The sequence below is a fragment of the Ornithorhynchus anatinus genome, chromosome 1, assembly GCF_004115215.2.
Source record: "Ornithorhynchus anatinus isolate Pmale09 chromosome 1, mOrnAna1.pri.v4, whole genome shotgun sequence".
Taxonomy (NCBI): domain Eukaryota; kingdom Metazoa; phylum Chordata; class Mammalia; order Monotremata; family Ornithorhynchidae; genus Ornithorhynchus; species Ornithorhynchus anatinus.
Window position 1 is genome coordinate 58,747,579 of NC_041728.1, and position 18,579 is coordinate 58,766,157.

Consider the following 18,579-nt stretch of genomic DNA (forward strand, 5'->3'; position numbering starts at 1 on the left):
ACTGGTGTCATAAACATAAATTTTCAAAGGACTCTAGGAGTCTTCATGATTCTGTGTGTCCAAAGAGGTCAAACATTTCTCCTGGAGAATGGAATGATTCAATTTGCAATCCCAAATCTGGCTTATTCTAGTCTGGGGTTACAAACTAATACCTTGAATATGTCAGATTCAGTCAACCTGGAGGGAAGTTGAAGAATCTATTTCCAGTGCTTTAACACAGTAAGTGCTTAACGAATACTATAATTATTTAGAGGGCTTTGAAAGAAGAGAAGAAGCTCATCTTTTAGGTTTGGCTTAAGTGTGATCCTGCCTGAAAGTCGGGGGCAATGACCTGGTGTTCTGTCATGGTCTCTTCTCACACTACAAATCCATGACAGCTTCAGAAATGTTATGGTGACCTTGACCACAGAGTGATGATTTAATATTCTGATTAAATAAATCCAAATTGTTACACCCAAATACACAGCCAAATTGTGTGCCTAGCATTCTCTCCAGCTGGGGGTAAGATTTCCTTAGAGACTGGCAATGGTGGTGATTTTCTATCACAATCAGTGGGATTTATTGAACCCTACTGTGTGAAGAGCACTGTACTCAGTGAATAGAAAAGGACAATATCACAGAATCAGAAGATGTGATTTGCTATCAATGGAGTAAGTCACTTTTTCAATATATTATTCTGTGACTAACAACAGTAGTCCTATAGAGGCCCTGGGTTCTAAACCCAGCCCTGCCATTTGCTTGTTTTGTGACCTTGAGTAAGTCATTTTGCTTTTCTGTTTCTGTTTCCTCATCTGTAAAATGGAGATTCAATCCCTGTTCTCCCTTTCATTCATTCATTCAATAGAATTTATTGAGTGCTTCCTATGTGCAGAGCACTGTACTAAGTGCTTGGAATGTACAAATCTGTAACAGATAGAGACTGTCCCTGTCCTTTGATGGGCTTACAGTCTAATCGAGGGAGACAGACAGATAATAACAATAGCAATAAATAGAATCAAGGGGATGAACATCACATTAAAACAATAACAAATGAATAGAATCAAGGTGATGTACATCTCATTAACTAAATAATCAAAGTGATGTTCATCTCATTAACAAAATAAATAGGGTAATGAAAATATATACAGTTGAGGGGACGAGTACAGTGCTGAGGGGAGGGGAAGGGAGAGGGGGAGGAGCAGAGGGAAAAGAGGGAAAGGAGGGCTTAGTTGAGGGGAGGTGAAAGAAAGGGGAGCAGAGGGAGGTGAGGGAGAAGGGGGAGCTCAGTCTGAGAAGGTCTCTTTGAGGAGGTGAGCTCTAAGTAGGGTTTTGAAGAGGGGAAGAGAATTAGTTTGGTGGAGGTGAGGAGGGAGGGCATTCCAGAACCGCGGGAGGACATGGCCCACCCTTCTACTTGGACTGTGAGTTCCATATGGAACAGGGACTGTGTCTGACCTGACTGTCTTGTATCTACCCCAGCACATAGTGCAGTGATGGGCACATTGTAAGCACTTAACTATTGTTTTTTTATTATTATTACTATTATCATTATTATTCCTCTCTCATGTCTCCAACCTCCGTCCTTCACTCGGGCCATTCTCCCAGCTTAGAACTCTCATAAACCCACCAAGACCCAGGAATGTCTATCTTCAAAGTCATCATAATATCCCCCTCCTCCAAGAAACTTTCCCAATTAATTCCCAATACCTAGTGCTCAGCACACTGTGATGCTCGATCAATGCTGTTGATGATGATGATCTTAATTTAGAATGATCTTATTTCCCCATCACAATAGCCTCCGTTTGTGAAATGGGACTGCAAGGCAGAAGATGGTCATTTACTTTTGCTAGAAAGAACAGGAGTCTAATGAATGGGGATATGGAATACAGTGGAAATGGGAGAGAGGATGGAGCAAAGAGAAGCTGCAGCAAAAGGGCAGTGGAAGAGTTAACCAGAAAGACACAGTCTAGGAGAGTTGGAGGAGAGCAAAACCAAAAATGAGGAGCTGTGGGGTTCTCTTTCAGCCCCAAGTAGCCCCAAGTCATGACAGAGAGAGACCTGACCTCCATCACCTTTTCCTTCCCTAAACTCTGCCCTTCTTCCATTCCTCATGGGAAACAGTGGGGTGGTGGTTATTGGTCAAAAGTGTTCATTGGTCAAAACCCCTGACACATGGGAAGCAACATGGCGTAGTGGTTCGAGCATGGGTCTGGGAGTCTGGGCGTTCATTCTCAGTCTCCTTCACGGGCTCTTCCTCCCTCTCCCATCCACTAACTGTAGGGATTCCTTAAAGGTCAGTTCTTGGTCCCCTTCTATTTCCATTTACAATCATTCCCTTGGTGAACTCAGTCACTCCCACGGCTTCAACTATCATCTGTATGTGGATGACACCCAAATCTGTATTTCCTCCCCTGTTCTCTCTCCCTCCCTCCAGGCTCACATCTCCTCCTGCCTGTCCTCCTGCCACCTAAAACTCAACATGTCCAAGACAGAGATCTTTATCTTCCCTCCCAAACCCTGTCCTCTGCCTGACTTACCCATCACTGTGGATGGGATTCCATCCTTCCCGTCTCATAAGCACGCAACCTTGGTGTCATCCTTGACTCTGCTCTCTCATTCACCTCACCCCATGGTTGAATGAATGAATGAAAGAGGTTCATGAGTTCTAATTCGTGCTCTAATTGACCGCTGAGTGATCTTGGGCAACTAACTTCACTGGACCTCAGTTCCCACATCTGTAAAATGGGGATTGAAACCGTGAGCCCCAAGTGGGACAGCGACTATGTCCAACTTGATTTGTTTGTGTCCACCTCAGTGCTTAGAATAGTGCCTGGCACATAATAAGTACTTAAATACCACAATTATTGTTATTATGTGCAGAACTTTCTGATAAACAACCAGCAGCATCTTTCCTGATATCAGCACACTAGGAGATTTAGACTGAACATGAACAGACACTTTTCATTCACAGTATTTTTGGTGAAGGAAGCACAGTAAAATCTTCCTGTACATAAATTACATCTTCGGGTCTGAAAGAATAAAATATTATTATGATGAACTTTATTTAAAAACAACCCAGCACTAATTTACAAACCTAATAGAAGCTATTTGCATTTTTAGAATCTCAAGGCAAATATCAGTGTTTTAATTGCACAGACTTCCCCCTTCAACTATAACTCTACCACTGCCAAGAGAACTTTTTATCCCCCTCGTCCAAAACACATAAGAGAAAAATGCCTAGGGCCAGGTGGGTAGGGGGGACGAGAGGGGAAGAGGGGGATGAGGAGGTGTTTGTTTATAAAGGTGTTCAATTTAAACTCCGAAGTTACAGAATGCTAGAAACAACAATTAGCCAGGGCCATCAAAGACAGGTTGCTAATATCCCATATCTTGTATGTGTTTCCCTGAAAATTGCTGAAACATTTTGGGTCAGCATGGATTTCATTTTTGAAGGAAATCACGTAACCAGTAACAATAAAGACTTCAAGCAATACTGACAAATAGGCTGACCATAGCTCTATTTTGGCAGTGAGTCATATATACAAACGAGTTCATCTCCTCTTGGCTGGAGACACAGAAAGGGCTCTCTGTTCTCCCTCAGAGCTGGAAAGGAGAACTCCCTTCTGCCCTCAACCCAAACTAAAAGATAATGCTTTCTAGGCAATTCAAATCGTAGGTGATCCATCTATCAATGTTTCAGACTTTGCTAGCTGTTAAAGCTAGCCCCTGTTATGAACTACCAGTTCTGAACAAGTAATACATAGTACTCATTGAATAATATAAAGGAGCTTCTTTAAGGTGACCAATTCAGAGGTCAAGCTTAGAGGTTTTTGGCCGTTTTCCATTTTTTTTCATACAGTGGAATGTCTTCCCCTGCCTCTCTCACAAGCGATATTATCTACAGTTATGTATGAGGCAAAATCACACCTTTTACCAAACCATGTTTTCAGGTTTCCCCCAGATTGTCTACCTGTTTTTTGAGCAAATGTGTTCTGAAATGGTTCCAGGTAATGTTAGGAGGTAAATTATATCCTAGTGTAGTTAGCTTGGGAATGAAGAAAATATCCAAACAGACATCAGAGGACAAATTCTGAAGTCACTGACACTGAATATTTTTAGTAAAGAAAGGGCTCAATATTCTAATATTTGCCTCCGCAAGGAGATAAACCTAAGTGTGTATTTGGTATTCTTCTATTGATTTTTCTTCTCAAAAGTAACCAGCCTCATCCTTAGAAAAAATCACTTCCATCCAACATGGTAGTTACCTGGTATGTCATGTCTTTTTTCATACTAATTCCAGAAATCCATGCCTCTCTGTATTTGACACTATGGTACTCATCCATTTTAGTCACAGAAATAAGCAAACCTTCGTGACAAGTGGAATTTTAAATATAAACAGCATAATGATGGGAGAGGATCATACCCTCACCAAAAAAAGGTTTTTCTGCCTTAGTCATTACTTATATACAAAAAAAGCAAAGTGAACTGTCAAGAGATTTTTTTTTCTTCTCAAAGCTGTAGAATCTCAGAAGGAATTCAACCTACAGGGAAAACGAGGGAGAGTTAGTCTCTCCGACAAGCCTGCCAGAGGAAACCCTTTCCACAGCTTCTGTTCGACACAGCTTGATGTGAAGCAGGTTGTATAGGCCCTGACCTAGCAAGGTCATCGTTTGTGAGGAATTCTGAGGCTTGACATCTGTTGCCTAGCTTTGAGCAAAAACTAGACCCTGACAGCCCAAACAGAGGCCTGTGTAAAATAATCCCCCAGCAAGGATCCTAGACTTCAGTGAAAAGGCTAAATGGCCCCTTTTTTGTCTAGATGTCCAGGCTCTTTAGTCCTTCTTCATCATGTAGTCCAGAGTTCAGGGCAAAGCGGTTCCCACAGTGTAGATAAAGCACATATTCTCCTGACTTAGTGCTGTAACTCCCTCACCTTCTGCAAAACCCTGATTTTTGGGTTTGGACTTCGGACTTCAAGACAGAGAAAGGGGCCGAGGGGGCACTTTAAAAACAGGAAAACCTTCCTTCTGACACACAGATATGTACATATATACATTTCCCAAAACCTGGGTATTTCACTTGCATTAACAAAAGCATTGATCTGAAAGCATTCCCGCAGTCTTTGAGATCAAAGGTGAACTCCAAGATTTATTTATTTATTCCCCTATTATAAAGAGAGAAACCTTTCTTCCCCCTTCCCCAGATATCAGATGTGAAGTTCTAAACTAGTATTGCTTTTAAAGTATTTCCTACATGGCATTATTCCATATCAGAACTAAATTCAAATGATCCAGAACCTCGAAAATCCTTTCCCTTTTCCCCCATTTAAAAAATTGAACTAATGGATCTTCCCTGGGGCCTGCTAGAAAGTTAGCAGTCTTTTTGGTGTAACTTTAAAAAGAGAACACTGAAGTACACCTTATATAGAGGAAAAATGAGCAAATGCACTAACTGAAGGTCTTTTTTTTTTTGGTGCTTTCCTCAAAGAACTTTATTCTACACTATACTGAAAATTGCTCTTCTGGTATGTACAAGCCATGAGCCAACATCCTACACCTTCTTTTCCCACCTCCTCAATTGTAATAAGCCATCCTCTCCCTGAGTTTCTCCAGGAACAAGGACTGCCCATGACAGCCCAGGATCCCATTTGGCATAGAACAGAGGGCCTCTGACCTTTCCCCACCATGGCCTTGGGAAGAATGTATTCACAAATTAGGCCAGGGTTTCCGCCCCACTGCCCTCCCTGAAAACAGGCCAATTAGCAGCTTTGAAAATGGCAGATATTGTTCTCTGAAGTCTTATTCATTCATGGGTCCAAATAACCCTTCCCCAATTTCCAGAATCAAGGATACAGGCCAGGAATATGATCCAGACCTTAATCAATCATTGATATTTATTGAGTGCAAAGTCACCTTCAAAGCCTTATTGAAAGCATCTCCTCCCAGAGTCATTCCCCATTTCCTCATTTCCTCTTTTTGGATAGGAACATCAATAACTACTGAGAATGTGTAGGAGAAAAGGATGAGAAGGATAATCAACAGGTCAGAGATAGGCTGTGGAAGTAGCTTGGCCTAGGGGAAGAATCATGAACTTGGGATTCAGGAGACCTGGGTTCTAATCCCAGCCCAACGACTGGTCAGCTGTGTGATCTTGGGCAAGTCACTTAACTTATTTGTGCCTCAGTTTCCTCAACAGTAAAATGGGGATGGCTGTTCTCCCTCCAACTTAGACTGTGAGCCCCAAATGGGATAGGGACTGTGTCTGACCTGATAAACTCGTATCTACCCCTACACTTAGAACAGTGCTGGACACACAGTAAACGCTTAACAAATACCATAACAAAAACAATTATTATCATTATTATACGATGAACCATGGTGGAGTAGCTTTGTCTACTTGAGAATTTTTTTGATCTGTGGGCTGGTACATACAATATTAAGGATCAAGTTTGAAACTTGATTCCCTGGAAGGTTGGCAAGATTAGTGATTGAAATAAGGGTCGGGTGGGCGGGGGGGGAGTGTGTGTGTGTGTGTGTGTGTGTGTGTTGTAAGGGAGCCCTATAGAATCTAATCCTCAGGATGTTCAGAAATGTCTGTGTTCTTCAAACTATTTTTAGTACTTAATGCCCTGCTGCCAACCAGAACATCCCCCCACCCCCACCCCCATGGCTGATATTTTACCTGACAAAAATTTAATTCTGCATTTGTGTGTTAGCCCCAGAGATCATACCACTTCATTCATATGACCGGCAACGCAAAACTTAACAAAGGCTACATTTGCCTAGTTGTCTAACAGCAGGTCTTAGCTTTTCAAGAACTGAGAAACCATTAGAGAGATCATTCTCTGATGTGCCATTAGGCTGGAATAAAATGTTCACACGCTGTCAAAGGAGTGGGCAGAAATCTCTCTCTCCAGTTGTTTAGGGTGACCTTGAAGATCCAAATGGCAACCTGCTCTTTCAAAGAATTTAGTCATCTTGGCATAAAGCAAAACTGCGACTGACGGGGAGTGGAAGTGCCAGGATTTAGCAATGTGCAACTTGAGTCCAAGGAGGTGAAAGAAAACCAAGAAGAGTTGTCGCATTCCAAGATGCAGTACAAATGCAAATGAAAACAAATGCATTTCTGCGTTTCTTGGCAACTGAAGATTCTGAAGATATTTGAGTCTGTTTCCCTCCTCCTTAGGTAACAATCACTAATCTCCTTGTTTTTTTTTTCCCAAGGATGCAGCCTACTTACCTGGCACATAAAATAGAGAAACTCATATTATCACAGTTCAGCTTTAGAGATTTACATTAGAATCAGTGAACCTTATTTTAGCACAATATATATGGTGAGCAATGCATTGAGAAGAGACTGGGTTTATTCCCCAGATAAGTCATTTATTTCTTTCCTCAAAGAAAAATTCAATATCCTGAGATCAGATGCATATTGAAGCTTTGGTGGAAAAAAAATCAGACTCGAGTTGGATTAACGTGTTCAAATTGGACTCTCCGCATCAGTATTCTCTACAGAGCTGATGGGAGGTTTGTCCATATTGCATACTGTGTATGATGCATGAGTCTGACTAGAACATTTCAGAAAAGAAATTTATGGCCCTGGAATTATTTACCTCACAAATAATTTAGGGAATTTGTGCATTTCTCTTCATGTCAGTGTAGTTCAATGCTTTATTCTGCTAATAATAATAATAATAATCATGGTATCTCATGCCAGGAACTGCGAAAGAGACAAGCTAATCAGGTCAGCTGCACTCCCTGTCCTACTTGGGCCTCAATCTAAGTAAGAGGGAGAATAGATACTTAAACCCCATTATAGAGATAAGGAAACTGAGGCATGGAGAAGTTAAGTGAATTGTCCAAGGTCATACAGCAAACAAGTCATGGAGCTGGGATTATAACCCACATGCTCTGACTTTCAGGCCTGTGCTCTTTCCACTAGGCCTGCTGTTTCCCACATTGAATAAGGCAATTGAGATTATAGGAATGATTCAGAATTATGTTCAGTTTCCCTCCCATGATACTACCTGGGAATGTTTCTTGTCTGATGAACACTTTCTGGGCAATTTTAGGTCAGTAGGTAAAGTCTTAAATCCATTCTATTCAGATGGTTTGTGTTTACGAGATTTAAAAGAAAGAGACATTTTCCTCTTACTTTTCTGTGGTATTTTTGCAAAGCTCAATAAATAAGAGCATTCAACATCCTATTCTTCGTGTGACTTAGAGGTGCTGTTGCTGGGCTAGTGAACAGAGCAGGAGTATTGTAGTGAGGTCTGTACTACATGCAGATGACTCCCTGCTGCAGTGGGCTGGACTGTTCTGACTGGAGCTAATTTTTCCTACAAAAGTTAGGACAATGAAAGTCTACAGTTACTGACCTGAATCTTTACAATTCCAGAATTAAACCCAGATCAGAAAGGATCTGCAGAAATAGAGATGGTCCATTCCCTTCACCTCCTGTCAAAAGAATGAGACTTCTAAAAATATTTAGACGCGCTTTAATGCCATCAATCAATGAAACCGAATGAGTACTTATGTGGGCAGAGAACTGTACTAAACCGTTGGTAGAGTACAGTGGAGTTGACAGACATGATCCTTGCCCTTAAGAACCTTTAAATGTCCATGCAGTATGGGTAAAGTATTATTGCCTCAAACCTCCTAACTTTCACTATTACTGACACTTACGACCTTATTATTTTCAAAAGCTGAGAGCTTTTTACCAAATTTCTCAATGTGCTTGTAGTCAATTGATTAAAAGATTGAGGAATTTAAATGGATGATTATTCATCTTCCATTATATTCAAGTCAATGGAAAAAAAACAAGCTCCTCCAATAGGATATTTGTTAAGTGCATAGTGAAAGGCACTCTTCTAAGCGCTTGGGTAGACACAAGTTAATCAGGTTGGACCCAGTGCCTGGCCCACATAGGGCTCACAGTCTTAATACCCATTTTTCAGATGTGATAACCTAGGCCCAGAGAAATTAAGTGACTTGCCCAAGTTCATAGAGCAGACAAGTGGCTGAAATGATTCTCAGGCTTGTATTCTATCCACTAGGCCATGTTTTTTTTTTTTCTTTTGTATTTCTCCCCTACCTTAACCAGTCAAGAGTTGAATAACTAATACTGGCTTGGCCTTGTGCTTGCTATGTGCCCTGGGGTCAAGTCATTTAACTTATCTGTGCACTAGAAATAACTGTTCTCCCTAATTTAGTCTATGAGCAACATATGGGACAGGGAGTGCATCCAATCTGAATATCTTATATTTTTTAATGCTTTATAAAGTGCTTGACACATAAGTGTTTGACAAACACCAAAAGGTATTATTATTATTGTTATTGTTGTTATTGTCATTATAAATAAATAGAGCTGGCTAGTTAGGGGGCTTCCTTATAGAAGGCAGCAGATCTCACAACTAGGTTTTAAATTTATACAAAAGTTTGAAAATCATTAAATAGGTTTCTGATTTTGACACCTTTTTGGGAAATGGCTTAATTCAAACATGCAAATATACCCCTGCAACTTACTGAGCCCACAAACATTTATTTATTAATCAATCTGCCTTCACCCCCTTCTTCCCCTGCTCCAGGAAGTATGCAGAAACTATAATAAAGCCAGAAAGACTAAAGATATGCTTTCTGAAACAATGATTGTCTACTCTGGGCAAAACACATCTCCTTTGGATAAAGAAAGAAAAAACGCCCCCAAAGCACTAATGTCTTCCAGTTTGTTTTCCAGGCAAAAAATGAGGGGAGAATTGATAGCCATCCTTCCATCAGTAAGAGGGGCATTTGTTGTTTTAGAGGGGTATTTGCAGGCACCTTTTTGTTCTATCTTGATGCCTGAGAGATAGCTCACACCTCTGTGCTGCTTCCTTCCTCTTTCACCAGGGTCTCTTTTTACCCACATTTAGACTTGAATTTTAAGGATTTTTTTTAATGGTATCTGTTAAGCACTTACAATATAACAGGCAATGTACTAAGCACTGGGATAGATACAAGATAATCAGGATGGGAACACTTCATGTCCCATGTGAGGCTCACTGTTTTAATCCCCATTTTACAGTTGAACTAACTGAGGCCTAGAGAGGTGAAGGGACTTGGTCAAGGTCACACATCAAACAAATGGAGGAAGCAGGATTAGAACCCAGGTCCTCTGACTCTCAAGTCTGTGCTGTCCCCACTAGATCATGCTGTTTCTCATTTGATACAAAGCTCACTAAAAAAGCAAACGGGTTGGAGCTTAGACCTGGGAACTGGGAAAGGCTGACAGCCCTGCTGCCAGAGAACCCTAATCAAGGATGCTGTGGTAAGCTGCTGTTGCAGCTGTTCATGGTATTTATTAAGTGCTTACTATGTGCCAGGCACTGTACTAAGCACTGGATAGACAGAGAGTAATCAGGTTAGACATAGTCCATATCCCTCATAGCATTCACAGTCTTAATCCCCATTTAACAGAGGAGGAAACTGAGGCCCAGAGAAGTGAAGTGACTTGGCCAAGATCACACAATAGACAGTGGTGGAGCCAGTATTAGAATCCGAATCCTGACTTCCAGTCCCATGCTCTAACCACTAGATGCTTCAGCATGCACTTCTGCTTCTGGAACCTCCTCAACGCCACCTTGTGCACTGCATTTTCCCTGTAGTTCCAGGTTTGCAGAACAAGGTGACCACTCCATTTTGAGTCAGTTTTCAATAAAAATGTTTTAGATAAATTCACTGTTTCAAGCAGGCTCAACCACAGCACGCCCAAATGGACAACATTTGGGAACAGAATGGTATCTAAGTAAAGATGTGGACCAGGCCAAAGGTAAATAGCTGCAGACACAAACCAATGGATAAACTCGGTGTACAGGTGAGAAAGGAAAAGCCAGCTAGGTCCACCTCACACACACTTACAGATCATGATCAGTGAAGGTGTTTTCCTCTTTGAGTAGGAAAGCTGCAGGCTTCTGTTTATGGATGGGTGGGCAGGTCTCCAGACTGAACGTGCCCAGTGAACCCTGGCTGGAACATCAACTGAGGGGAGTTGGGAAGCACCATGGCCTAATGGAAAGAGCGGGGGCTTAGGAATCAGATGACCTGGGTTCTAATCCTAGATCTGCCAAATTCTTGCTGGGTAGCCTTGGGCAAGTCACTTAACTTCTCTGTGCCTCAGTTACCTCATCTCTAAAATGGGGATTAAGACTGTGAATGCCACATGGGTCATGGACTGTGTCCAACCTGATTATCTTGTATCTAGCCAGCATTCTGCCCAATGCTTGCTATGCGATCTTGGTTGAGTCTCTTAACTTCTTTGTGCCTCAATTTTTTTGTTCTCCCTTCTACTTAGACTGTGAGCCCCATGCAAGACAGGGGCTGTGTCCTACCTAATTCACTTGTATCTACCTCAGCACTTAGAACACTGTTTGACACATAGTAAGTGCTTAACAAATACCATAAAAAAGGGCACTCTTTGGATGTCCTGCCCCAGGATTCTCAGACACTCACCTGAAATGTGCTGCTACAACCTGGTCAGGTAAGGGACTTTTTAGATGGAAGGATCAGAGGCAGACCTACAGTGCTGATGAAGCCCCAAGAAGCCTCTGTGTACATCACTAGAATTGACCAAAATATGACCCCCTCACCCTCTTTCCTGAGTGACTAAACCACTTGGCTTAGAGACCGTCCATCTTGAGCAGCCTCGGAAATGCCAAACAAAGGCCATTCTAAGGTCCCCTCCAGATGGCTGGAGTCTAAACTGAAAACAGAGGGTAGGGAGGTGATCTTTTTCAACAATCCTCGCCCTGAAGAAAAGCAACTAATCTTACCACACACACTTATTACCTTGCACTGTTTTGACCTTGGTTGTGCTCTCCCAAGCATTTAGTACAGCATTCTACATGCATTAGCTGCTCATTTCATACAATTCATTGAGGAGGGAAGCAGTGTGGACTAGTGGAAACAGCTCAGGTCTGTCAGTTCAGAGTATAAAGCCCTGCATATAAAAATGCTCCATACATCGAGGGTACAGTTTGCAATTATGCTTTTCTGTTTGGAAACAGACAAAAGAGAGGCAGCTTGACCAAGTGGATAGAGCACGGGCCTGGACATCAGAAGGACCTGGGCTCTAATCCCAGCTCTGACACTTGTCTTTTATGTGACTTTGGGCAAGTAACTTAACTGCTCTGTGACTCAGTTACCTCATTTGTAAAATGGGGATTAAAACTGCAAGTCTCATGTGAGACTGTGTCCAATCTAATAAACTTATATATTCCCCAGCACTAAGCTACAGTACCTGGCACAGAATAAGAATTTAACAAATACCACTTTTTTTTTTAAAAAAAAAAAGGCCTAACAAGTCTTGGGGGAGTTTGGAGATGTGTCCGAATACCTTTGGCACTAGGTTTAGCGGGCACATGTTCCCCAAGCAGTGGCTTTCAACAACATTGGGCATTCAAATTCTTGATGCAAATATTTGTTTTCAATTGTTACATTTTTGATTTCATTTTAAAACTTTTTGTAAATTAAAACCCTAGGTGGCCTCCTACCCTCCTATGTAGCTATGCCTTCTTTTGAGGAGGAATCATTTTGCTAAAAATGTAACAGAGAAATGCCAAGGGTCGTACTTTGAAATAGAGTAAAAAGGTTTTTTAAACAATGTGATTAGAAACATACCCAGGTATACACACACACACACACACACTCGTGATTAAATGGTACAAAGAAACTCACAATGTAGTACTGGCAACAAACCTCTCCATTCTAAATTTGGCTCTACCTTGGATTGATTAGTGATCCATTTTGGGGCCATTCTCTCTAAAATTCAGGAGAGAGTTAGCTTTGAATAAGTCATTCAGCTCCTCTTTTTTCTTCATCAGAAGAGAGGGATTTTAAACAGTCTAGCATGTTTAAATTCAGAAGTTGTGGTTTTCAGGATATTTTGAATATACACAAAGCAAACCATGATCAATTTCCACCTCAAAATTAAAGTGGCTATATTTATATTTTCATAAAGTGGAGACTACATGCATGTAAAAATTGCCAGTGTGAAACCTATAGACTTTTTTTAATTTTAGTAAGGTGATTCAGACAAATTCTGGTACATCCAACCACATTTTAACACCACCAATCAGAACTCTCTGTCTTCTGCAATTCATCCATCAGTGTCTATAATAATAATAATAATGATAATAATAATAATGGTATTTGCTAAGTGCTTACTATGTGCCAAGCACTGTTCTAAGAGCTGGGATAGATACAAGGTAATCAAATTGTTCTACATGGGGCTCACAGTCCTAATCCCCATTTTACAGATGAGGTATTGAGGCACAGAGAAGTTGAGTGACTTGCCTAAAGTCACACAACTGACAAGTGGCAGAGCTAGGATTAGAACCCACGACCTCCGACTCCCAAGTCGATGCTTTTTAATCTGGAGTCTCTGGGAATCTGAAGATATGATGGAGTCTCTCATTGAGAACAACCAGTGGCCCTAGGCCCATTGACTTCCTAGGCTACCAACCTACGAGAAGGAATTGATTATAGCAATAGTTGATTCCTCTGTACCACTGGAGCTCTTTCCCCTGCTAGTGAGAAAACAACTGGACCACACAGTACAATAAGTAAATGGGTGGAGAGGAAGGGAGAATATGACACATTGTGAAGTGTACGCCAAGGTGTTATTTACACCCAGAATCCAGAGTGGCCACAGTACAGTGCCATCATAATATCTAATTAAACAAAGCAGCAGAGTCACATAGGTCAAGTGTAATTGCACATGAGAATCAAGACAGTTTTGAGATCAGTCAACGTCATCAGCCACCAGCCAAAAGCATTCAGGATCGCCCACCTCCCTCAGAAAGGAATTGGATTCGGAGCTTCTGAAAGAGGACACATGAGCCAGGCTAGGTCTCAAACCCTTCTCCAGCCTCCAAATTGGCCTCTTCCTCTGGGGCTCCAGGTTCCTGCCTGGGAGAACTCAAAAGTTTCTCTACTCTAGAAAAGGTCCTGTTCCTGAAAAACAGTCAAGGACAAACATGTGCATTGGACTCAAAACTCAGTGTTTTACTGAACTCCTTGCTGGGATCTTGGATGGCTATAGTTTAATCATAAATTTTGGCTATTTCATTTATAAATAAACATTATTCTATGATACTAGCCCATACATCACATTGCTAAAGACCCTGGAATGGGCAGGGAAAATCAAGTAGGATTTAAAGGTGGCAAATGCATTGCTTTCCTCAACTCAATTCACAGAACTCACCTGATTTGAATGACATTATTTTGTATTTAATTATACATCTGTTCTGCGATTCGTTTATAATACGTTTCTTTGTTATTCTTTCAATATCTTTCTTCTCTGTCATGACTGCTCTAATTGACTTTTATGCAAACATCCTCATCAGATTTAATAAAATGTCTTAGTGGCATGTTTAATGACATCATTCCCTTTAGGGAAAGTCAAGAAAATGACCTTCCATTTTACAAAAGAAGAGGATTAATTTTTATTGTCTGTCTCAGTTAATGTGTGTTTAGACATAAAGGGCTGATCAATATGATGGAGAGTATAGTGATTTTACTCACAGAAGTTTCTAAAAGGACATTTCTTACTAATCCATTTTTATAAATCACTTTAAAGGCCTTATTGATCTTTAATTGGGAGTTACACCTAATCACTCTGTGGCCAGGAATGACACTCAAGATATTCTAACCCTTTCTGATTTTTTCCTTTACTCCTCCCTTGATAGTAATAATAGGTGTGTACCTGGGAACAGTAATGTAAGGGACTCTCACTCCTCTTCACTGGACTGACACATGCAGATCATCATCCCGAAACAGGCCCATCTCATAATTATAGGTTTCTCCCTATTTAAGAAGTGTCCATAAGCTCTTTGCACAATTTGTTCAGTTTCATAAAGTATTGCAGCAGGGAGGGGAGGAGAATCCAGTGTCAATTCTTTCTGGGTTTCTTTTTTGATTCATCTTGAAGGACCAGAAAGAATTGCTTTCCCCATGAAGATGGATTTTCTGTACCGGAGGAACTGGGAGAAACTGGCTGTCATAGCACCACCATAATTACCCAATAGCACTGAATTCATGGATGGAATCCAGGAGCTGGATTCGCTCCTCGGTGCTCTCGACATCATTGGGGCGAGAGAATTCTCTGAGTCTTAATTTTTGGCCTGTCCTATTTCCTTTACCCCGTCCAAATTAAGTCTTTTTATTTTAGTGGAGTAAGTTAAATAGGGCAGTATTAACCTTAGCACTGAATTAGGGAATAACAAAGACTCTGGGCATAAACTTTTAGAACAAATCCCCTTGCAAGACCCAGGAGATTGGGGGTTTTGTATAAAGATTATTCAGTATGCACAAATGAATTATTTCCTGACCTTGTAAGCCCCTCTGAGGCACGGACTATAGCTTATACTTCTTCTCTGTGTCCTCCCAGTTGTTTAACCTACTGTTCTGCACTCAGCATTATTCCAAAAACACTGGAGTTCCAGGTAATAATAATAATAATGTTGGTATTTGTTAAGCACTTACTATGTGCAGAGCACTGTTCTAAGCACTGGGGGAGACACGGGGGAATCAGGTTGTCCCACATGGGGCTCACAGTCTTAATCCCCATTTTACAGATGAGGTAACTGAGGCCCAGAGAAGTTAAGTGACTTGCCCACAGTCACACAGCTGACAAGGGGCAGCGCTGGGATTCGAACTCATGACCTCTGACTCCAAAGCCCATGCTCTTTGAAGATGAGCATTTTATTTGGGATAATGTTTAGACCAATAATGTTTTATACATGGTGGTCATGTGAAACCTTCTATCTGCCATGCAGTCAATCATAAGAATCAACTCACTAGAATGATCTAGACTTGAGTTTATTCTTTCCATATACTTTAGGTGGTCAGTGGGCAGGATAAAGTCTGTGGTATTCCCAAAGGAGATTTTACTGCCACACTGGTTCTCTGAAGGCATGGTGTCAGGAAGATTGAACATGAATGGGCAATGTCTGATCAGATATGGAGAACCCTACTTGACTCTTCTCCACTTTTGCCCAAAGGGCAGAAACATATTTCAGGGTACCCAGCCCCTCAACCCCTCAAAGCTGGGAAAAATCAAGGAAGGGGGAAAGTGCAAGGCCCCTCCTACAGCAGGACCCTAAGTGATGGCATGGTCTGACTGGCTGACTTCAAAATGCTTAAAAAAAGAAGGAATGAAGAGTGTGGCCTTCTGATCGAGTGCTTGTTCTGCCGTCTTAGTCTCCCCAAGTGACATGTGAGTGATTCGATTCTGACTGATCCCACTGGAATGTCTGGGCTGCGGCCGGGATGTGTTCTAAATGAGAAACAGCCTGGAAAGGGCTATCCATTCTGGGATGAGTTCAGCAAAGCTCCTCGTGAGGTCTGGCAGGGGCCGGCTCTCATGAAGAAGAGGAGGAGGAGGAGGAGAAGAAGGAGGAGGAGGAGGAGAATGAGGAGAAGGAGAAGATCAATGATGACAAGAAGAATATGGAGGAGGAGGAGGAGGAGGATTACGATGACGAGGAGAATGAAGAAAAGGGAAAGACAGGGGAAGGGGTGGAAAAAAAAAAGGAGGAGGAGGGAGGAGGAGAAAGGGAAAAGGAGGAGGGAGGATGAGAAGAAAGGGAAAAAAGGAGGAAGGGGAGGAGGTGACAGAAAAATGAGGAAAGGGAAGAGGAGAAAAGGGAGGAGGAGGAGGAAAGGGAGAAGGAAAAAGAGGAAGGAGGAAGAAAGAAGGAAGAGTAATTAAACTTTAAACAGTACCAAACAGGAGTGGGGCCCCGGCCATAATTGGCTTCCCTCCTCACCAGCATGGGAGATATGAAGGTGGGGTCAGGGCTGGTTAGATCCTGCAGCTAAAAAGGGAGAGGCTTTCAACAGGAGACCGAAGAGCAGGCCAAGAAGGGTGTCTGGTCAGGCTGTTTAGGGAGTGGAATAGAACCCTGGGGCCCCTGTCTGCTGCTTAAACAAAAGATGAGCATCAATAGGTGCATCTGGTTCAGCCTGTCCGGGGAGAGGCATGACTCAGTCGAAGCAGCAGCCCAGCACTAAGCTGGGGGGACTGACCCTTCTGGAGCTGGCTTGCAGGGTGGAGGCTAGGGGGAAGGAGGAAGAGGAGGAGGGAAAAAGTAGGAGAAGAATGCATCTGTTTTCTGTGCTTTCAATCTCCCCAAAGTCTTTGCTCAAGGAAAGCAAACCCTCTTCTGACTGCTTCACACCAGGCGGGTCTAGGCGCTTCCACTGTCTCCCTACTGCCCGCTGCTCTGCTATCCACATTTCATGTTGTCTTTGGAATGCTTGTTTTGTCTTTTCTGCTTGTACATTTACCATTTCAGTTCACCACACAGCAGATGCTTGGGGACCTGGTGTCTCTTCCCTTTCCTTCATGGGTCCCACCCAGCAAATCCCAACTGCTCTCAGCATTTCCTCAAGGCTCATGAGCTAACAGTGTTCCAGGAGCTCATTGTTGATGACTGTTTCTTGCCATTTGGTGTTGTCTGGCTCAGAATCGATGAGCCTAGTGAAATGAACATGGGCCTAGGAATCGGAGGGCCTGGGTTCTAGTTCCAACTCTGCCACTTGTCTCCCCTGTGACCTTGAGCAAATCTCTATTAAACTAGTTTCCTTATTTGTAAAATAGGGATTAAATATCTAGGGTTTTTTTAGGTATGTGTTAAGCACGTACTATGTTCCAGGCACTGTTCTAAGTGCTGGAGTAGATACCAGGTAATCAGGTTGGATATAGTCCATGCCCCACATGGGGCTCACAGTCTTAATCCCCATTTTATAAATGTGATAACTGAGGCACAGAGAAGTTAAGTGACTTGCCCAAGGTGACACAACAGATTAGTGGCAGACCCAGGACTAAAACCCAGTCTACAGACTCCCAGACCTGTGATGTATACTTTAGAACACATTACTCTCCCTTCTCCTTAGACTGCGAGCCCCTGTGAGACAGGAACTGTATGTGGCCTGATTATGTTGTGTCTTCCTCAGTACTTGGCACATAGTAAACCCCTAATGCTATTATCATTATTAGTATTAGTTCAATGCAGTCCTTAAAACACTAGGTGGGATTTTAATGTAGATCTAGGACCACTGCCTTATAAAAGCTGGCCATGACCACAGGCATATAGACCTTCAGTTTGGTATTGTTTAAAACTTAATGTCCCATCATTATTATCAGGCTCTCAACAAATATGTTCACTTCTTGATTCAATTTTCCAATTCTTTGTTTTTGCATCATTAGATAATATACTGCATAGGCAGCAGAATGCTGTGCTAATATTCAGCTGGCTATGAAAAGGTTTCTTAGCTTAAAGAGTGTGTTCTAATACATAACCCTGCCTTATCTCTAGACTCTAAGCTTCTTGTGGGCAGAGAATGGGTCCACTGACCTTCTTGCATTGTAATCTCCAAAGTGCTTAGTGCAGTGCTCTCTGCACACAGTAAGTACTCAATAAATACCATTAATTAATGGATTTTTTTTTCTTTTTGTCCTCTGATCAGGGTAGGATTCTTAGTGACAACCGGGAGTTATGACCGAAATTCAAGTGCCCCACCCTGACCTGATGTTGAGAAACGCATTAACAAATCAACTACT